The 21,376-nt window shown below is 37.9% G+C and overlaps 1 pseudogene across 1 annotated transcript; it reads right to left on the bottom strand.

Moving 5' to 3' along the window:
* Positions 1-3,552: 3,552 nt before the first annotated feature.
* On the bottom strand, positions 3,553-16,087 carry LOC111344485 (uncharacterized; annotated as a pseudogene). Its single transcript, XR_015991998.1, has 19 exons — positions 15,934-16,087; positions 14,888-15,255; positions 14,225-14,389; positions 13,891-14,004; positions 13,557-13,685; positions 13,108-13,204; positions 12,157-12,375; positions 11,555-11,769; positions 11,227-11,387; positions 10,527-10,694; positions 9,883-9,993; positions 9,421-9,537; positions 7,946-8,036; positions 7,466-7,843; positions 7,029-7,154; positions 6,267-6,386; positions 5,794-5,928; positions 5,324-5,566; positions 3,553-4,217 (listed from the first exon to the last, which is right to left on the bottom strand). The product of XR_015991998.1 is annotated as an uncharacterized LOC111344485 (transcript).
* Positions 16,088-21,376: the final 5,289 nt, after the last annotated feature.

The raw sequence follows: 21,376 nt of genomic DNA, 5'->3' as shown, positions 1-21,376 counted from the left end.
ACTAAAGTTTATTTATTTATTTATTTAATCGCTTTCACCATACTTACAATACTAAAAAGACTAAAATATACATATGAACAAGACACAGAAGAGAACGGAGGACAAGGGTGCGGGACACACAACAGAGCGAGGCTCCAAATTAACTGTGCCCTTACGAGAAATACACAAATACTAACTATACATATGGTGAACGATTCTCGCAGTAGATAGCGCTATTTAAGCAATAGCGAAAATCAGACCTGAAAAAAATCAGGCCTGTAAGGGATTCGAACCACTGACCTCTGCGATACTAGTGCAGCGCTCTACCAATTGAGCTAACAAGCCAACTGGGAGCAGGCCGTTAAGTTGATTCGTAATAAACCCGTGAAAGTGATAAATCAGATACAATGTATATATGAAGTTCATATATTTTGAACTGCGGTTTTAGATACATATATTTCATTGTATCTTATTTATCACTTTCACGGGTTTATTACGAATCAACTTAACGGCCTGCTCCCAGTTGGCTTGTTAGCTCAATTGGTAGAGCGCTGCACTAGTATCGCAGAGGTCAGTGGTTCGAATCCCTTACAGGCCTGATTTTTTTCAGGTCTGATTTTCGCTATTGCTTAAATAGCGCTATCTACTGCGAGCATCGTTCACCATATGTATCTAATACCGCAGTTCAAAATATATGAACTTCATATATTTCATTGTAATACTATGTAAACGATAGACAGTGTAAAAAGTATATAAAAAAGTATATAAAATAATAAAAGAAAAAACGAAAACGATAGGAATAAATCCCTCATGAGGCCGATAGAAAGTCCTAATAGCAGCAGTTACCAACTAATAGAAGATCACGTGACCTACTGCATTTGCAGCAGATCGACTTCCAGGTGTTGAAGTTAGTGACGTCATAGATTGTACGAAAAGCAGCCGAATAGCGTTGGAGTATGTGAGATTTAAACTGATTGAGAGAACTAATAATACGAGACGATATAGGTAAGGTATTCCAGAATTTAGCAACACTATTAAAGTAACTAAATTGAAAAAGCATTGTACAATCTCTGGATTGTAGTTGTTCAATCTATGGACCTCGCTCACGAAACAGTCTACACCAGTTTGCTATGGCGTAAAATCTGAGTAGTGGTGATTTCCTCAAAAGATTGGAATTAACTTACATCTCTATTACCTTTGAATCCTTCCTTATTTCGCTATTTGTCAAAGTTAATTTTTTTTACGCTTTCTTTGTCGCCCATCGGGCTGAATGCAATGAAATCCCCAATAATAAATTTTAGCTATGAAAGTAATTTCAAAAGCGATTTTCTGAAAACCCTAGTTTCCTCACACTTTTTCACTCATAGCAAATGAAAGATTAATCTTTCCTGCAATTTAAAATATTTGCAAATTGGTGAGACGGAATCTCTATCCATTTCAGTTTGAAAATGTTTAGTCCATTGGATGATGCCTGTGATTATTTCAATAGGTTTTGTCAGTCTGTCCTTAAACCTTTACACCTTAAAAATCATTTTAACAAATCGACAGTGGATTAGCGTGGTCTATACGCTTATCAACATCGATATCCGTCATCACAGTGGTCAAAATTTTGAGGACTCACAAGGTGCAGCACTGTCGATTGGCTCTTTACCCCATTATCGTCGTCAGAATTTCCGAGTTATCCATGTTCGAAAGCTGATAAAGGCATTGCGTGACGCGTTCACGCGAGCAGCTTTTTCGTACTCCTAGCGACTTAGGCCTTAGGCAAACTGGCCAATCAGATTGTGACATTACTTAGCGCCAACTACGGTAAAAATACAAATTCTCCGTTTTTGTTCTATCATACATTTCCTAGGGTGCTGACAAGGAGAATTTTTTTAACTATCAAGAACTTTTTTAGTTGTCGATCAATTCCTTTATTCTTATGACCTTAAGTGTGCATTGTTGACCGCTCCCCATTCTAATCGACATGACGCGTACGAACTCTAGACTATAGAGCTATCTATTCTGTCACTAAACATAATGAAAGAATACTGGTAACGATAAAATTCTTTAAAGTAACATCAGCGATGAGGCACTCAGATGAGTTACGAATATTACGAACTAAAGGAAAAAAAGCTATCGGATCTCTCATTGTAGTCCGATTTTGGAATTGGAAGTGAAATATTTGACATCCATTATTTTCGAAACAGAGTATTCGATAGCATATTTAGTTTTCATCGAGCTCCAGAAGGTCTAACCCGGTGGGGAAAGAACGGCGGAAAATACGACTTGAAAATTCTGAAAGTTCAGTTTGATCATTTGTTGTGAATGCTACTTAGTAGGGTAGGGAGCGTCTCTCACGCAAGTCGACAATCAAGCTGCGTGCGTGTCAATCTATTTACTTACAGGGAGGTGTTCGGAAAGCTTGACCAAACATTGATTCCAAATTTAAGTCTGATCGATGGCATTAAAAATAGGGGTCACCATGCGTTTTCTCAAGTTTTTTCATTTTATTTAACATTGTTTGATTATTTTTGCCACTTGAATAAAAAAAATTCAGTCGTGTAAGAAAAAACACTAGCTTAAAAACTTCTCATATTATTTATTTTTGCGATGCAAAGGACCTTACTATCTGCCTCTTCTTCAAGAAATTTATAACTAAATAAAAGTTCTCGATAGAAAGTTCACAGTTAACGCTGGACTCATTTCCCCCTTTTTCCAACATGGGGTCCTCGGGAATCATCGCAAGTTAAATGTGGACTGATTCGAAAATTGTCTCCTGTTTTCAAACCAATTATTAGGAGACCATGACGCTGACAATTTGGATTATAAAACTTAGCCAGAAGTTCCCAAATTCTGATTGTCGTCTATTTTTAACGCTATGACATTCGTCATAATGCGAAAATCAAACCAATTTCACTCGATCCAAACATCGATTGTTAGGTTACAAAAACGTGTACTAAACTGCGGTGCTTTCTCTCGCTGAAAATTTTGTTTCTTTGTTTTCTTTTTGTCTCAGGTTGCTACTTAAGTCCTGTCTGGAAATCGAATAATTTACCAGACAATGAACTTTGTTTATCACAGTCCAAGGGAGATCATCGTTAAATTACACCTGCTGTTAAATACCATACCCCCTCAAAAACCTTTACTGACTTAAATTTAAGAAAAGTGTCGGTGACTATTTCGCCTCTGTCAAGTTAATAACCCGACTGTGGAATATAAACAGTCACTTTAGTTTTTATGGTACAATTGACGGAATATTTCCCTGTACGAAGGGGAGATTTTTCAAGTCTAAAAATTGTGAGGTTTAATTCTCGGAATTCGAATGTGCGATTCATTACAATTTTTGTGGGGGAGAGAGACCCTTTATAAAATTATCTCACACAAAAGTGGTCTTGGTATAAAAAATTTATATTTATTTCCCTTACTAGTTAATGTTTAAGGTTTTTGGATCTGCCTTGTTTTTGCTTTTTTTTTGAGAGGGTGAATGGAAGACTTGTTTACTAACCTTTAAATTTTTTTCCGCTACAAGAACATTGTTCTTTTTTTTGAGAAACGTGCCTAGATCAACTAATTAAAAAACACCTGCTCTGTAATTAGACAATATCATTGCAATCTTTATTATTTACGTGAGTATTTCTCATATCATTCACATTTATTTCTCACTACATGATGTGTTAACTTTCAGTCTAGTACGGTAGTAAGCGCGAGAGAAAAATGTGTCTGACGGATGTCCTTACAATACTAAGATCTACCGACACATACGTGCCAGATAATTTCAATCGATGTTTTTCACTTATACATATTTTTTAAAGAATGATGAACATGCTCCTTTTTAAATTGCACTTTACGGCCCGAGATACTCTGCGTATTTAGTCCAACACCTAAGGGTAATTACGAATGTTCCACGCTAATATCTTTATGTGATTTGTTACAGATTTTTTTCTAACTGGTCGTTTCATAGAATACCTCTATCTCATCTGCACAGAAATTACGACTTCCTGTCCACAAGTTGTTGTTACAGTATGAACCACCGTAAGTGTTACAACCATTGAAATAGGAATTATAGTTACTATTTGCATTATTTGCAACGTAAATATCATGTCCATGACCAAATGTCGGACCGTAATAGTAATAGCTGTATGTTGCATAGCGGCGGTACCCGGAATAGATATTCTTTTTAAAGTATCCATATCCGTAATAGTTTTTTAGGGAAAATATAAAAGCAGTTGATGAATAGCTGTATCCATAGCTCCCTGAAAGAAAGCAGACATGGAATGGATTTAGTTAGAAATTCACACAAAACTGCGTAGCTCCATTTTCTGCCTTTAAAAGCACACACAACCCACAATTGCTCTATTCGCTCCGACGAAGGGCTAACGCTCGAAACGTCAGCTTTTGTAATCATTACGGTGGCTAATTTACCATTTCAACTTTGTTGATATATCCAAATTATTGTGTAGAGACATTTTAACAGGTAATTAATTTAACACTTAAACAGTACACTGCCATGGGATGGAGCCTGGAATGGAGCAGGTGGAAGCTAAGGTTATGATAGCATCATTCATACCCTTTCATATCTGAACAGTCACATACAATTGTGTAAAGCTCGGTTCCGATTCTGTGTAAACATTATTAGTTGTTTTTTGATAATGCTTATATTTTCCTTTGTTTCCACTACAGAGTACACTTTTACGCAAGTGTAAAAAATAACGTAATATTTTGTTGCGGAGTGAAATTCTTGTTATTTTGCTGATTTATGCAGTGATTCATCTTCAGTAATAAAGCCGCCTTGACCCTGCAACCGTTTGTCATAATTTAGACTAGGCTTGTACAGTAATGAAAGATAACGCCAGTGCTAATATAATCGAGTTTCTGAGACAACATGATTTTAAAAGCAAAACTTGGAGACTAGTTTCATCATTTTCTTTGTCTAGTTCAGAAATGCGCGTAAATAGAAAATTAGATTTAATTATTGTATTGAGGATCTTAATTCAAATCTTTGGATCACCACAGTTACTTCTATAAATTACTGAATTAAGAAGCTAGCTGGGGTTTGTAACTCCAGTTGTAAACCAAGGAACCAACTTAATAGGAAACGTGAATGGGAAGGGAATTGTCCGTTTCAATCCCACGATTCAAGGATCTTCCTCATAAATTTGGCTATAACCTTAAATAAACGCAAAAGTTTGCGTTGCGTAAGTGTGATTTGCTAAAAGGCTGCAATTTATCAGTATTACGACAAATAAACGACTGGCAATCCAAAAACTGCTTGTTACTGCAGTTTTAACGAAAGAGTTATTTTTTATGGCTTCATATCGTTATCAAATTTAAATGAGATAATGAAAATAAAGGATCTTACATCCCCATGAGTGACTAGTGTAACCGCCAAATATGTAACCATGAGCTTTGATGATGGTAACTGTTTTTCCACGGTAATCACAATAGCTATGAAATGTTCGTGAACTCCACCCATAGCTAGAGGCTCTATAGCATAGGCTCCAGTAACTTCTTGACTGACTCTGCAAGCGAGATTGAAGCCAGGAATCTAAACGGGCCATTTTGTTGTGGTCTCCATTTAGGATAGATGAGCGTCCAAGGCCCCCTGCGAGGTAAAGAGGTGAAGAAACCGCACTGTTTTAGCGAATAGCGTCTTATCACAATATCTTTTGTGTGCCTAAACACTTTTTTAATTATGATAAAAAGTCCAGAGCGATACTAAATCAGATCCCATGCCACTGCATCTACCACAAAACAAAAACTCGTAGAAAACAAGCAAAAAGAAACAAACAAAAAGCCAACCATCAAATGTGGAAAAACGAAAAGGCTTACGGTAAGTATCGCAGGTTGTCCCAGTGCCGTAGTAGTGGGCTGCATTGTTACACTGGCAAGTAAATGATCCCTGCGTGTTAGTGCATTTCGCGTTGGCGTCACAGTTATGATTGTTAATTGTACATTCATCGACATCTACAAAAGAAAGAGAGGACAAATTGAAGTTCACTGGCATGATCACCTATGAAAATCAATGATTTCAATGTGGGTCAGGCGGTGACTGTTTTCCAACTGACTTTAAACATCCTAAAATGAAACCTTTCGTTCCCAAGGTCTCTTCCATCTGACTTGGAGATATTGGTGAATGTAGGAGTCGATGTTTGAATAGGTAGGTAAAAGACCTGAAGACCGTTTTGGCGAAAACTTCTTGGTTAAGTGTGGAAATTTAAAGGCTTAGAGGGGTACGTGTAAAATCATGTTCACTGAGTTTGGGAAGCACCGTTGAGAGTTTGTAACGTTAGTGTAAAATGTACCTGTGCAGGTTATTCCATCTCCAGTGTAACCATTATTACAAGCACATGTATACGATCCAACAGTGTTTTTACACGTAGCATTACCATGACATCCATGACCTGAAGAACACTCATCTATGTCTGTAAAAGGGAAAAAAGGAAACCCATCCTGAGTTACAACATGTGTAGATTTGTTAAGTTACAGCATTACGTCGTCAACCGGTTAGTCTGTATTGCGTTGAAATAACGAAGGAGAGATTTAGCGGAAGATGGCAAGCCACACATTCAATCCAGCCGTTAGTCGCTGAATGGATCTATAATTCAGTCAGTCAGTCAGTCTGTTACTTGGTCTTTAGTAGAGGTCAACTATTCAATTAATCGATCATTCACGCATTCAATAAGTCAATCAATTAATGAAATATTGGGAAATGACTATTGAAAAACAAAAACTAAACCAAACAAAACAAAAACAATGGGAAAGGATAGTAGGGATTGTGGGAAATGCCTCAAATTTCCCTCAGTGTGAATATCTAGTTTTTGCGATAACCTTGTACCTATATGTATTTTGCTCTCAATAGCTACCAAGGAAAACATTTTGCCGACTTGATGTTATTAAATTACAGGTCCAATTAATCTGCCTTTCTTAGTCTATAGATTTATTTGATTAACTCATGTCTATCTATAAGAATATGAATGAAAACTGCACAGACTCCATTAATGACCTTTTGTGCAGCTGATTTTTTAGATTGAGAATTCGCTGAAAGTAAGTTCCTCAATCCCTACCTGTACAATTCCGACCATCTCCTTTAAACCCACCGGCACAATGGCAGTTGAATGATCCCTGTGTATTTGTACAAATCCCATTATTCTTGTCGCAGTCATGATTATTTCCTGTACATTCATCAAGGTCTTACAATAGAGAAAGAAACTTGAATGAGGAAGCAATAACATAAAGATCAGTACAAAAACAAAGATTAAAAAGAAATTAACCTAATGAAAAGCTATCAAACACAACTGGCAAGAACTGACAGGCCATTAAAAGTAAAGATAAAGAGAAGGAATGAAGAAAAATAGGGACGGAGCTGGGTTGCATTGCTGACTGTACCATTCCAAATTCTAATTCAACAAGCAAAAATTGATCTTCAAGGCCATGAGTCGATCTTTCGGTCGCATTAAACATAAAAGGGATACGTTCTTGAAAAAGGAAAAAATGCAATTACCTTCTGAACATGTATAATTATGACAGCTCTTACAATCTACGTCATTCCATGTAAATTTATGTCCAACTCCCAAGGTGTGAACGCAGTCTTCGTTCAATTTGAAATCGTTAGGTTGACGAGGAGCCCAGTAAGTGAAGTTACTTGACTGGTTACCAGCCCAAACAAATGTGCCCTCGGTGTCTCTGTCATTAAATCCAATCCATCCTTTGTCGCCATTCAGACGGTGCTGTATGTAGACATTTTCTTCTTGATCTTTTACTGTAATAAGGCTGGTGTTGTAGAGTTGGCAGGCTTTTTGCGCCTCAGTCCAGTTTTTGCATGACTGACTTGTGGAGTAGCAAAAGCCAGAAAAGTAAGACCAGCCTGGTTTGCAAACGTCTAACCAAAGAAACATCGGATACACAGTATAATTAATTCACCAGTCTGCCAAAATATTCAGTAGGATAACTTGTGCAATGAAAACTTTGTAATTGTGCTTACCCGCCAAGACAACGTAAGACACGGTAACAGGGTCATGCTGATCGGCGAACAACTCCTTGAGACAAATACGAAATTCTGATGTCTTGATATGCTGCAAAATAAAATAAGATAAAATAAAAAATTAGAAGGAAATCCCCATCCAGAAGAGGATTTGCATGTGGCAAGCATTCAGCTGAACATTTTAAATCCAATCCATCCTTTGTCGACAGTTTTATAATAATTTTAAATCGCACCTAGAATGAGATAATGTGCTGTCCGTCAATGCCGTGCGGGATCAAGTCAACGGGTCGCTATCCAGTAGCTACTCGTTGACTTGCGGCGTCCCACAAGGGACCATCCTCGGTCCATTATTGTTCTTATTATATATCAACGATCTTCCAAATTGCTTATCAAATTGTAAATCGAGAATGTATGCCGATGACACGCACCTCACATATGCGGGAAGCAATCTTGAGAACGTTCAGTTTTGTCTAAATGAAGACCTAGAAAACGTCTTCAACTGGCTACAAGCGAACAAACTCACGTTGAACATGACTAAAACCGAATTCATGCTAATAGGGTCGAGGCAGAGACTGAATACTCTCACAGCTTCTCCAACAATTAGAATGCACAATACTCAAGTGAGCCAGGTTTCAGCTACAAAATCGCTTGGTGTAATAATAGACGATAAACTCGATTGGCATAGTCACATCGAAAAACTAACGAAAAAGATCGCCTCTGGTATCGGGGCCCTAAAGCGAATTAGGCACCTGATCCCAGCATCAACCTTACATCTCATCTACCAAGCTTTAGTAAAACCTCACTTTGATTACTGTGACATTGTTTGGGGTAGCTGTGGGAAAACGCTGCGAGACAAACTGCAGAAATTGCAGAATAGAGCAGCCCGTGTGTTGACATTCTCTAACTATGATGCTGATGCAACTGAGCTACTCGAGTTTTTAGGGTGGAAAAATCTTGCACGCCAGCAGGAAATCCATAAAGCCACCATGATGTTTAGATGTCTGCACGGGCTAGCTCCAAGGTATCTATATTCAAAGTTTACGTGGCGTGACTCTGCTTATGACCTCAGGGACTCTGAAAATAAGCTTAATGTTCCACTACCGCGCACTAATTATTACAGAAAAAGCTTTAGCTACAATGGCGCCACATTATGGAACAGTTTACCACGCGATATAAGGAACACAGAGTCTCTGGGGTTATTTAAACGTAAGATCAATGACATTTTTAAAGTCTAACGCACGGCATTCACGGAAAACAGCTTTAGTGTTATAGTATGTAGTTTTAATTTTAAATATCTTAGCGTATGTGATATGTATTTTTATAGGCTGATGAATTGATCGTGTCTAAATAAAGATTACAATACAATACAATACAATACAGTTACGGTTGGCCCTACTTAATGGTTTAAGAACCTGCATATACATTAGACATCTTAGCAAAGAGTTAACTGAAAATGAAAAAATTCAAAAAAGCACCTCTATCCATGCAGTAACAGATATGTACTTTGGCTCTAGATTGTTTCCTTCTGAATTGTGATTCGCGGTGATTATTACCGTAGGTTCCTTATAATAAGTTTTAACGAACTGGACGTCCTGCAAGGAAAAGCAACCAAAGGTGTCAAAGAAACAGCCAAGTAATATCATACAAGAAAACAAACCAAGAAAGACAACTGTTAACTGGACGTCTGTCAGCTACTATTGTTTTACTGAAATCTTTATTCAATCACGTGGCATTACTAAACTGGGCGTTGTTTTTTATTCTAATTCAAAGGTGAGGAATGAACACAGTGATAAAATAAGAGAAACTTGACAAAGTAATCAGAGGTATTAATACTAAATCGGAGCAGAAGCCAGACTATGCGCGGCAAACTTCCTCGGCCACACATTCACAGGCTTTGATATCTCCCCTTTCAACATGGATCCTCATGTGCAGCCTACCTTGCAGAACGCACCATTGTAGTTTGCAGAAACAGATTTGTTGTTAGGAAAGTCGATTTTTCTACTTTCAGTGAAAAGAGGGCGATGAATTTCTTCAAAAGCCATCCAGTTCTAGAAAGAAAGAATCAACCACGCGTTAACACAAAGTTTCTTTACAATAAACCATGAAAATTCGGCAATTTCTATCGGAATATACCACGCAAATGTTAAAACTGATTTCGTTTTCTTCATTCATTCATTCTTCATCCTTTTTTATTTACACTTATTCTACTAAAAATACAACAACGAGAAAGAGAAAAAGTAGAAAAAAAAAAAAAAAAAAAAAAAAGAAGAGAGTTCTAACTATACATGAATTTACACAAAGCAGTGGAAAGAGTGTGTAGTAGCCAAAGGAGCTAAGCTTTCGAGTTGGCCGCTACCACAGAGCAGTTACGGATGGGTGAAAGTTAAAATTCTTGTTCTTACACGTACCCACAAGCTGCATAGCTTCAATACTCATCGTGTTTAAATAAAGGTTTTACTTACTTACTGAAATCGTTCTTATGTGGTGTTGAATTAAAAAACACTGTCAAGAACACTCTTCGAAACCTGGAATTTCTGAATAAACGCACTCAACCGTTCACAAATATTGAGTTGGTACATACCACGAGGATGTCCTCATGTAGACCATCATAATTTTGTAACTCTCGGAGGCAAATGTGAAAGGTAGAACTGGTAGCATTTTCTATCCATAGACTGGCGGCATCGTGCTTGTAAGCTGAAGAAACGTGATCTGCTGTCGCCAGAATAAAAGGCGTAGCTGCAAATTTATCCTTTGTAAAGAATTCACGGTTGTTGGTTACCAGTTAGAGAGGTTGGTCATAGGGTGTTACGACTGACTTTATTATAGTCGTTGTAAAGAGAAATAACCATATACAAACCTTCCAATCAAACTTATAACATAACCAAAGTAAAGCGCGCGCTTTGATTGGTCAATTCAGCGTCCACCATTTGCCCATGGATGTACGCTGCTGACGTTAGCAAACGCAAAGACTGTTTTTCCGCGCGCGCTTGTTTTTTCTGGTCACGTAAGATTTGTTAAATAAAAGAAAACCCTTTTTGTTACAATGCATCAATTTTATGTCATAAAACAAATGGTAAACGCCACAGTGAACACAAAAGAGATATGGATGCACTTGGGAGGTTTGCTAAGCATTCAAGAAGCTAGAATCGTTCTCGGCTATCGCCTCGCGCGACTCTTACCTTTCTTTCGTGCTTAGCAACCTCCCGCGTGCATCCATAACTCAATAGTGTACGCTGTTGTGTGTACCATTTGTTAAAGGACGGACATAAAAGGAGACTCACCTTTGGCAGACTAATTTCTTTGCACTTCGTTCCAGTCCACCATTCTGGAATACGAGTGTTTCCTGTTACACCTCCATTTGGAGCTCCTGGTAAGCCATCCAGTCGAGAGTCGTGAATTCTTTTGTACCGCGGTCATTTCGTCCTGCAGCCGTTGCACAAACCTTCAAGAAAAAAACAAATTTTTGTGAACATGGGGTCTACGAGAAAGGGTGCTATAAACTTCGATGAAATCAAAGCCAATGTTAAAATAAATCAACCTTCAAGTGACATATTCGTATAAGTATAGCCAGTTAAATCATTTCTTTGAAGTAATTAAAGAGCAACGAACCCTGAAATTCTGGAAATTGACATTTTCCACCCACGAGACAGTGGCTTCGTGTACGAAATTCCTCCTGGTGGAGTTCCAGTGATTGGTGGTAATCTGCACGTGCACTTCTTTATCTGGATAGAACGAAAATGGCGGGAAGGTCACCAACTCGCAAGCTGTCTCAGCCCAGGAAACATCTCTCTTCAGTTCAACTCTTCCCCTCTGAACAGGAAAGCCTAAAGCAACATTGAAATAACTTTAAGCTTCAGCCATGTGCTGCGATGCGTATAATTTTCATTCTCTCTTACAAAGCCTGGTTGGCGTCAATACCCTTATATCTTATGACACATCTTTCTGAAAAACTAGATACACTCCAAAATCTATGATCGGTGGCAAAACATACCCCAATGCCAAGAGAAAAAGTTCAATAAAACCGATTTTTGTCATAGTTATTTGAAGTACCAGTTAATTTACACCCGTATAGTGGCGTATCCTCGTGCTTAATTATTTCTTGAATTAAGCGGTGGTATTCACGATTCATTAGTGGGCTTCTTTTGGGTGCCTCTGAGAAATAAGAAGAAAACATGCAAACGATCGCAAATAGAAAAAACACCTCCTCTTACCCGTGCAACTTCCAGGATGATATAGAGTGTGGTTGCTCTTCAGTCTGCACATTTCCAGCTCAAATATGCACTTGTTTTTGAAGGTAGTCGAGTTAGATGAACACACTTGTTCTTCATACGAAGGGCAGTTTTCTTCGCACACGCAACGGGCGTCAAATGCGTCGAAAGCCTTGCAGACAGCAAAGTAATCGCATGTAACGTTGATGCACGGGTCAAGGTCTTTGGAATAGTATCAAAATATAACCAGCAAGTGAGCAGTGTTAAAATTGTTTTATTAAAGTAAATGTGAGAGATTTTTTTGTTTTCTATAACATCAATCAACTAAGATTATTGTAAGTCATCTCAACATGTTGCGATCATTTTTTCTGAGATATTTATTGCAATACTGCAACCTCAAAGAAACACCCTTGATTCTTTCTTGAAGTTGAAAATAAAAAGAAACCTTTAAAAAAATTTGTGAGCAATTAAATGCGAAGACCCCTTTTTAATTAACGAGAAATCAGCATATCAAGATTCATTTTCTTCAGAGTTTCAGGAGGAATCTGTACATTCGGTTATATAAGAGAGAGAATTAGACTGAGATAAAATAGTCCTGTAGATACGTGAATCTTGGTATGTTGTTAGCTATTCGATCACAAAATATGGACGAAAATAAAAGGGGAACTTAGAGCTTTAGTTTTGCTAGCATTGTAGGTCTAAAACTGATCTAAACTTACTGGAAAGAATTATCATCAAATAATCGGTGTTAAAACCAAAGGAAAACATCTTAAGTCTCCTTGTAAGACAAACTTTCAAAACGTTTTTCGATACGTTTTGGATGACTGGCATCTTAGTTTAGTTAAGTCCCTCTGTAAGCCCATAATTTGGGAATGATTAGTAATTTTTGACACGCCTTGCCATTGTTGGAAAGACATTAAGTAAAACAATTTAAACTATCTGTCTATTGCCCACCTCCAATAATAGCGTATTTTACGGTTACAGGGTTATGAGTCTTGCTTATTCCCTGGCTGTCCTTCAAACAAACCTTAAACGCTGACCGACTGACTTCCTGCAAAGGATATTAGGAAACCATTGGTGGAGGAAAAGGAAAATTCATTACTCTAAAAAAATGTCAACCTCCCCAGAATACAAGTGAAATCTGAATTACAAGTCTTTCAACGGAATTTAAAGCGATGATATCTGTTTGAACTAATACCTTCGTCTTTACATTGTGTACCTTATATTACAGTCCGTAATTGCGTTATCGATAAATTTTCTTTGTCTTTTGCAAAAAAAAAAACAACAAACCAAAGACATCGAAAGAGAGAAACTAAAAAGGCAAAAAAAGAAGACAAAACAAAGAAACATATCAAATAACGGATACAAGGAAAGTAAGACAGTAGCTGGTATAAATTTGTTACTTCTATCCAAACGTTTACAGCGTTGTTACAGAGATCTTCTGAGATTCTATTGTTTCTTGTGGTGTTTTCATAACTTTCGGATATCAAGACTGTAGGCGGCTCGTAAAATGGGTTTTCAAACTTCAAATCCTGATATGGCACACAAAATACAAAAATTTTAACTATTCTACGGTAGAACTATTCATCAAAAAATAAGTCTGCAGAGTGCTCGCTTGGCCTCAATGTGTTTAAAATGTTAAAATTAAACAAGTAAACTCTATTACCGACTTAGTTCCGATCAACAACAGTAAAAGCGACGAACTAAAACAATACAATTCAAGGTAATAATTCCTACCTGGCAAAAAGCATAACTATTTTTTCGCAATGGAGCCCCGTTTCCGGCGAAGTGAATCTTCCCTTCTTCAGTGAAGTTCCAGTTTGAAGGTAGAACGTCATATGCAAACCAATGCTGGTGAAACCAAAGGAAAAAATAATTCCAAAAATAAAATCACAAGTAAAATTAATGATCGCAATTAATAATTGCAAACAGCAAAGAATTAAACAACTAATAAACGAAATTTGTGCCAACAAAGGACCTCAATGCGTTAAATAGGATTCTTTCGCTTACTGATCCTGACGGTCAGAGAGTAATACAATCCATTTATCGTTAAATTTTGACAATTGCATACCACTTTTAGGTCCGAATGGATGCCATCAAATGTCATGAACTCTCTCATACAGACGTAAAACTCGTTTTTACTGACACCTTCCAGCCAAAGATTCATGGAATCATACGGTCTGTCTGCATGCTTATGCTGAACAGTAATAAAAACTTGTGGCTTGTTCTTGAAACCCTGTGATTGAATGAGAGGGAAATAAACCAGAGATTTAGAAACAGAAAGTCAACTTTTAATCTCTCGCTATCCGATGTTGGTGATAGAAGGTAAATCAATTTTCAGATCAGATGAAAGGTTTAAGAACCCTCACATTTCTCGCAAACAGTAGGGAACGTAGATCTCTGGCCTTGCCATTCTTGTTAAAGGCCCCCACTGAAACCGTAGGTTTAAAAATCGCAAATGATTAAATAAATAATTAAATAAATACAAAAATGAGGAGAGAACGGTAATTAATATTAAATGAAATTTTTTCTTATAGAGTTCGCGTTAATTTGAATTTGTCAAATCCAGCAGAACATTGGCAGCCTAAACGTAGTGGGGCCACCATCTTTCAAAATGATCTATTTTGCTGGCTAACAAATCAAGCTTTTGCTAGCGAAAGTTATTCCACGTACTGATGTTGACCGTTTTCACTTTGGCTGAATTTTAGCTGAACAAGTTGCGAATGAGACTTACACTACTGTGGTTATCAATGATCGATACTCGCTTGCACTGTGTCCTTGTAGTCCATTCATCGAAGTCAACGATGCCAGACTTGATTCCTTGATGAGACCCTTGGAAGGCGAGCCAGTTAATGACAGACTTTCCTCCCGAACCACTTCCTGCCTCGCGAACGCAAACCTTAAATCCTGACGTAGAGACTGATTTTACCCACAGTGCTGCTGGGTCGTGGATTTTGATATATTTGTTGCCATGGCTAAGAGTAACAAAGACCTTGACGTCACCTGAGCCCTGGAACTGCGTTTTGAAAGAGACGGACTGGCAACCATGTTTGTTTTGGGAGGTGTCAGTTATGTTAGCCTTTCCAGCTTGGTAGACATCCCCTAAAACGAATAACATAAACAGGTAATCAACATTAATGCCGAAGAAAAGGAAAATGTTGGAATTTAACTGGGGCTAGCTATAATCAATGTCTTCGGCAAATTTACCCTCGTCAGAACAGATTATTTGAAGCCAAAACTGTTGCGTCCGCGAACAAATTCTTGCTTCTATAGCCTTAATTAGGTAAAATGATCTTGACATGCATCGATTCATCCACATTTATAAAACTGAAAAGAAGAATCTACGGGTGACTTTGAGGCCTCAGGATGAGAAATTGCGTAACTCTGAAAGAGAAAATAAATAATCAAGGCAAAAAATATGGCAATTTATTTTGTCCGCCTCGATTTTTTTTATGGCAAAGAAGCTAAATCAATTTAGTTCGCAGAGGTGGGTTTTTCTCCAGCTGAGAGCCGCTTTACACCCACTGGGCGTTGTTTCAGATTGGTAACTTCGTCTAGTCTTTTTGGATTCTTCTAAAATGTAAACCAGCTCAAAACTTTTAAAATTGCTCATACTTAGATAACAAGAGATAATACTACTAAACGCAATACGTACCGAGCACCTCAGCTAGCAAAATCAAACAAAGGCATAATCAGCCAACCTGGCAATTAGACTGACGTTTGTCTTAATGATACAAAACTATCAGATCAAACCAAGTACAAAATTAACAGGACACTTACCGCTTGATAGACACAGCTGGAGTGAAATCACTAGGAAAGCAAAGAGCCCGAAAAAATTCTTTAAGCTCATTCTGTGGCAGTATATATATGCACAAGTTACAACCTTAAGCTTGCTGAAAGCTCCTCTGGTCCCAAGCTCTCAGAGCGCAATGCGAATAGAAGCGGTCGGAACAAGCTTAAATGATGCCATCGGAATGAGGAAGAAGTTACTTGATATATCTGATGGAAACGTGGCTAGGCTTGTACCACCCAAAGCTGCTTTTTGAAGGTACTATAACTAATAAGTTGGAAAAACAATGCAATAGTCACCTCCTTGCCCTTTTGTTGAACATGTTTGTTTCCTACTCTGACGGAGATCGGAGAAGGATTTTTTCAAAAATTTGTCGTCTACTGCACGTGTTGTTTACTCCTTTTTAGTTTTCGCTTAATTTTCTCTCTTTTGCATCATGTGCCTGGTTTCTTTTTTTTTTTTTTTGGCTACCTTTTTTATGAATTGCGTAACGTGCGCCATGCCTGTTGGATTTTTCTGTTATCAAAATAACTCCGGATTCTTGGAAAAGGATTAGTTGTCACGTGGTCACAGACTGCGCTTGTTTTCTGTAATTTGTTGAAATCGTGCCCTTAGAAGCAGGAGGATTTAAAAACATGTTGAGATTGGAGACGCAACACTGGTGAAGGAGGTTAAGGAGCAACCAAAATAGGCATTATCCCTCAGATCTGTTTGCTTCTTGCTACATAGTAATGTATTCAAAGACCGACAAAACTTTTCTTTGTGACGCTTTTTACTTTGTTGGAGATCGAAGAAGCATTTTAAGCTACCTTGTCTGTTGTTTTTATTCCTCAGTTTTTGTTTTCGCTTAATTTTGTTTCTTTTTTTTTATGAGTATGCCACTGACGCAACAATGCCGAAAATTTTTGCTTCTTGCTTTATATAAATATGTTTAAAAAATAACAAAAACATTCCTTTCTGGACCTTTCTTTAAAGGAGCTCGAAGAAGGACCTTCTGGTACTTGTTAGCTACTGCGTCTGTTGTTTTTCACCTTTTTTGTGCTTAGTTTTGTTCCATTTTCGCATTAGTACACTGATTCTTTGACATGCTGGCTTATCCTGTTACATGTATCAAAATAACTATTGGAAGAGACTTAGTCGTTACACTGTTGTCGAGTATCGCTAAGACGGGGTTAAAGAGCGCGATTGTTGCCCATAAATTATTGAAATCATGCCATCAGAAACAGGAAGATTTTAAAACATGTTCAGATTGGTGACGCAACCCTACCAAAAGGAGGTTAAGAGGCAGCCAAAATGGGCATTATTGAAATCTGTTCACATCCTACTTCATAGCAATGTGTTGCAAGACCAACAGAAATATTTCTCTGTGGAAAAAATTTTCCTTCTATGAAGGAGATTAGAGAAGGATTTTTAAGTTATTTGGTAGCTATTGCATTTGTTTCTTTCTCTTTTCAATTTTTTTGCTTCTTTTTGCTTCTTTTTCGCATTAGTATGCTGATACTTTGATAACGTATGGCGTGCACTGTACCTGTTGGATTATCTAGCTATCAAAACAATTCCAGGTTCTCGTAAAAGAGATAGCTGTCACGCAGTAATCGAGTATCGCTAAAATGAGGTTAAAAGTGCGACTGTTGCGTGTAAATTTTTGAAATTGTTCCATAAGAAACAGTACCCTGTGCAGATCATATTGAGACTGGATACGTAACACTAGTGAAGGGAGCTAATGTGCCGTATTGAAAACCGCCTGCGAAGGAACAATTTCAAAATTAAGAACGACTGGAAGGAGGGCAACTAGCCACTGCATGGTCTTGCTTCTATTTAAGACATTCAATACGCGCCAATTCCCTGAGCCGGACCGTAATAATTGAAAGTGGGCCTTTTTTCGGCTGCAACACATCCCACTAAAATTATTATCATAGACATGATTACAGGCCATCAGTTGTCACAGCTTAGTAGTCACGGAGTTATCGAGTATCGCTAAAACGAGTTCAAAAAGCGCTATTATTGCCTGTAAATTGTTGAAATTATGCCATGAGAAACAGAGCTATTGTAGAACATGCTTACGCAACATTAGTGAAGAGAGGTCAATGAGTAACCAAAATGTGCCTAACTGAAAACTGCCTGCGTGAAAATGAGTGGAAAGAACAACAAAAGGAGTCAATTAACGACTGCATAGACTTACTCATATTTAAGAGCAGAAGAGAAACAAACTACTGCCCAGTAATAGGCCATTAAAAGTGCGGTGCATGAACAGTAACAAAACTTCCACGACCTATTTCTGTCTCTTCGTTCTCTCTAATATTCTGATATCAACAAAATGAGGAGGACTACAACAAGCGAAAGCCTTAGCAAGCACACTCTGCTACTACAAGGAAACAAATGAAATCCTCCTCGAATAACTCCGAAAACTGAAATCTTTTTCTATAACGTTCTTATTTCTCCCCCTTTCGTCCCAGTTTATGTTGCCTGGTGTTAACAAAATGCTTAATTTTTAAAACAATGTTTGAAGGACTTTCAAATAACTCAGGGAAATTTATTTTTATCGTGCGAGCTACTTTTGCCTCTCATTGTTGTTATCTAAAGAGGTTAGGGGCAAGTAATATGATTTTAGCTCTCTGAATAGTTTCTTGTCAATCACGAAATTCCAAAAGAACGCCTACAATACGTGGTTTTAATTAAATACTAGATTTCGCTGAGGAATAGTTTTGAATTGAGACGATTTTTGGACTTTGCTATTTCAAGAAAAAAAATTGTACACTATTCCAAAGGGGCCAACGTTAAGACAGTAAGACTGAGTCGAAAGCAGAAGGTAACTAACCATTTAGGTATTAGAGTATTAAGAGTAGGCTTGTATAAACAGCAACAAAAAAATCAATTTAAAAAAAGGTAAATTCAGCAGAACTACACGCATAACTTAATAAAAGGGCACTTAACCCTCCTTTTAGACTCGTCTAATTGATCACGATTCTCTTTAGCGGAACGAATTGTTCTTGGTTTTCCAATGCCAGGAAAAACAAAGATTTAAATGCTTAGCAGATTATCAAACGAGAGCATCAACTAGGGCTTAACGGTCTTAGAGGCCCGGAAAAACAAAACAACCTCGGAAAGTGGCCCCAAAAAGCCAAAAGAAGGTGAAAAACGTGTTCACCTGTCATGAACAACGAAAAAATTCGTCGATTTAAGGGGATTGAGCTGCCAAAATGGTGAAACGAGGTCAGCACGAAATCACATTCATTAGAAAGTTGGAGTTCTGTGGCGGTAAGGGGGTTCTCCCTGTGTGGTGCTGAAGTTGTTCTCTGGAACTCACTCACGAAATAGTCTAAGATAGTTCGCCAAGGCGCTATACCGTAAAATCTAAGTAGCAAGAAGTATTCAGTTAAGTGATATTTCTGTTACCGTACGTTAAATCTTTCCTCATTTCGGTATTTGTCAATGTAAATTAGTATAGGCTTTCTTTGCCGCCCGTCGGCCTGAATTCGACGAAATCATTGATGATACATAGTCGATGCAAGAACAAATTAAAAGGCGACCTCGTTGTAAATTAGAGAAGAATACGCCAACGTTGCCTTACGGGATTTCTGAAAAATTTGCCTTTCTGATTTGCAAAATTTAACTTTCACGCAAACACTCTTGTGGATTAAAAGATATATCTTCGATTTGTGTCGCGAAGACAGAGAAGTAGTTGTGAACGAACAAGTAGACGACATTAAGTTTCAAATCAATCCTGTATTTAGGAACTAAACATCTAACAAGAGCAATAACTTAAGCGAGCAGCCATGAAAACGTACTGCGACCATGTGTTTCACGCGTGCGTTACACGAGACTATTGGAGAATCGTAACCGCTGACCTCGTTCGCAACGATCACATAACAATGAAAAATAAACAACAGTTTACGCGAAAAAGTGTCAAAATTATCACTTTCTACTCTTAAGTCTCTTCGACAATTTGTACCTATAGTAAGGGGAAATTTTGGCCAATGAAAGACCGTCCATTGCGAAAAAAATGTACCAAATTCTGTTGTTTGAGTCGGAAAGCGATTTTTCAACCCCGAATTCCTTACACTTTTTCACACGCGGTAACTGAAAGATTAGTCTTTCCTGTGGTAGAAATCTTTTAAATTTTGTAAATTACTCAAAAATAATCTCTACCCAGTTCAGTTTGAAAATTTTAAGTCCATTGGAGGATGTCTGTGGTAATTATTTCAATAGTTCTGTTTGTCGATCTTTAACCTTTACTTCCTAACATCAATACGGATATTGCCCATACTGCTCTATACGTTTTCTTAATGTGTTTTTCAGGGGTAATATTCCCGGGGTATCCAATCGATGGAAATCGATGATCGGAAAACCAATCGATCAATCGATATCAGTCGATAAAATTAGTTAATTGGTATCGATTGGTATTTGTCAATCGATGATCAATCGATAACCACAAAAAAATCGTTCATCGATTGGCACAGTACCTCGAGACAGACGTCACGCACACTACCTGTCCGATCATACGCTATTTTTAGGAAGCATTGGGGACGAAATTGGTAAAACAATTCCAACCCAGACTTCTCAGCGCAAAGAATATACTCTGTTGTACGCGTACTCGAATTACCCACTTGCCCGTCATTGCCTTTCCGTGTAATGTCTACGCAAGACGTCCGGGCTGAGGCTTTACTGAATATAAGGTGCATCGTCAAAGGCTCTCATCTTTGCCGTTTTGAGGTGAACGTCGGTGAAGTGTTCATTGCAACCAAGAAGAGGGGAGAATGCGGAAACGCGTTTAAAGTTGTGGACCATCGTGGACAACTCGGCCATCTACAGTCCAAGCTCGTGGATCCTCTTTGGCCACTACATGCAGATATTTCAGTGTTAGTGAATTTTTTTTTTTTTATTAAAACTGTTACAAACAATCCGGGCAAGCAAATATTATTGAAATTATTGAAAACACATACATTGTTATTTCAGTGTGGTGTTCATAACATTATTGTATTTGCTCATTTTGCTAGAGCTGTGACAGGACCTCCAGTTGAGAATCCAAAGGGAAGATGGCGACGTGGAGGTGGAATAAATGTCCCTGCCAATGTTCAGGTTTGGCTTCCAGAAAGGCAAGCTAGGGAGGTAAAACGAAAACTTGAGATATGTGGCTGTCAAGTAAAGTTGAGTCCAGCTGAGTGAAGTCCGAATGAAGTCGTCTGTCAAAGCTCAGCCAGCAGATGTTCCAACTGTACTTCATGCAACCGGGAATTTAACAAACGGAACATTTTTAAATCTAAACGAATTTAGTTAGCCGAGAATTTATGACAATAATAATGACAATTTCATCGTTTGCAAAAGTACAACTTCTGTTACCAGAATTTTTCTGTGAAAGCACGATGCAACCACTTTCTGTTTTTTGAAGTCAAAGGGTTGGCCCATAGAACAAACTTTTAATTTGTCAAAAAT

Source organism: Stylophora pistillata, chromosome 9 (assembly GCF_964205215.1).
Source record: "Stylophora pistillata chromosome 9, jaStyPist1.2, whole genome shotgun sequence".
In the NCBI taxonomy this organism is placed as follows: Eukaryota; Metazoa; Cnidaria; class Anthozoa; order Scleractinia; family Pocilloporidae; genus Stylophora; species Stylophora pistillata.
Note: the sequence above shows the minus strand (reverse complement) of the source record. Positions and strands in the feature narration are given on the sequence as shown.